The 1,383-nt window shown below is 40.8% G+C and overlaps 1 non-coding gene across 1 annotated transcript; it reads right to left on the reverse strand.

Moving 5' to 3' along the window:
• Window positions 1–309: 309 nt before the first annotated feature.
• Window positions 310–413, reverse strand: LOC127742155 (small nucleolar RNA R71). Its single transcript, XR_008003342.1, has one exon. It is a non-coding gene; the product is annotated as a small nucleolar RNA R71 (small nucleolar RNA).
• Between the last annotated feature and the right edge of the window lie 970 nt (window positions 414–1,383).

Genomic DNA, 1,383 nt, shown 5'->3' on the forward strand with positions numbered 1-1,383 from the left:
ATTCCTGCCATTGGAGCAAACAATTTTGAGCTGAAACCTCAGCTAGTTGCCTTAATGCAACAAAACTGCAAGTTTTATGGACTTCCATCTGAAGATGCTTATCAGTTTTTAACTGAATTCTTACAGATCTGCGAGACTGTTAAGACGAATGGAGTAGATCCTGAAGTCTACAGGCTCATGCTTTTCCCTTTTGCTGTAAGTGACAAAGCTAGAATATGGTTGGATTCACAACCTAAGGATAGCCTGGACTCCTGGGAGAAGCTGGTCACGGCCTTCTTGGATAAATTATTTCCTCCTCAAAAGCTGAGCAAGCTTAGAGTGGATGTTCAGACCTTCAAACAAAAAGATGGTGAATCCCTCTATGAAGCTTGGGAAAGATACAAGCAGTTGACCAAAAGGTGTCCATCTGACATGTTTTCAGAATGGACCTTATTAGATATATTTTATTATGGTCTATCTGAATTTTCGAAAATGTCATTGTACCATTCTGCAGGTGGATCCATTCACCTAAAGAAAACACCTGCAGAAGCTCAAGAGCTAATTGACATGGTTGTAAATAACCAATTCATGTACACTTCTGAGAGGAATTCCGTGAATAATGGGATACCTCAGAAGAAAGGAGTTCTTGAAATTGATGCTCTGAATGTCATATTGGCTTAGAACAAAGTGTTGACTCAGCAAGTCAACATGATCTCTCAAAGTCTGAATGGATGGCAAAATGCATCCAACAGTACTAAAGAGGCAGCTTCTGAAGAAACTTATGATCCTGAGAACCCTGCAATGGCAGAGGTTAATTACATGGGTGAACCTTATGGAAACACCTATAATTCATCATGGAGAAATCATCCAAATTTCTCATGGAAGGATCAACAAAAGCCTCAACAAGGCTTTAACAATGGTGGGTGCAATAGGCTGAGCAATAGCAAGCCTTTTCCATGATCTTCTCAGCAACAGACAGAGAATTCTGACCAAAACACTTCTAATTTAGCCAATCTAGTCTCTGATCTGTCAAAAGCCACTTTCAGTTTCATGAGTGAAACAAGATCCTCCATCAGAAATCTGGAGGCACAAGTGGGCCAGCTGATTAAGAAAGTCATTGAAACTCCTCCCAGTATTCTCCCAAGCAATACAGAAGAGAATCCAAAAGGAGAGTGCAAGGCTATTGATGTGATCAATATGGCCGAATGCACAAGGGAGGAGAAGGACAAAAATCCTAGTGAGGAAGACCTCCTGGGACATCTCTCAAGCAAGAAGGAGTTTCCTATTAAGGATCCAAAGGAATCTGAGGCTCATATAGAGACCATAGAGATTCCCTTAAATCTCCTTCTGCCATTCATGAGCTATGAAGACTATTCTTCCTCTGAAGAGGATAAAGATGTGACT

This window comes from Arachis duranensis, chromosome 9 (genome assembly GCF_000817695.3).
Source record: "Arachis duranensis cultivar V14167 chromosome 9, aradu.V14167.gnm2.J7QH, whole genome shotgun sequence".
NCBI lineage: Eukaryota > Viridiplantae > Streptophyta > Magnoliopsida > Fabales > Fabaceae > Arachis > Arachis duranensis.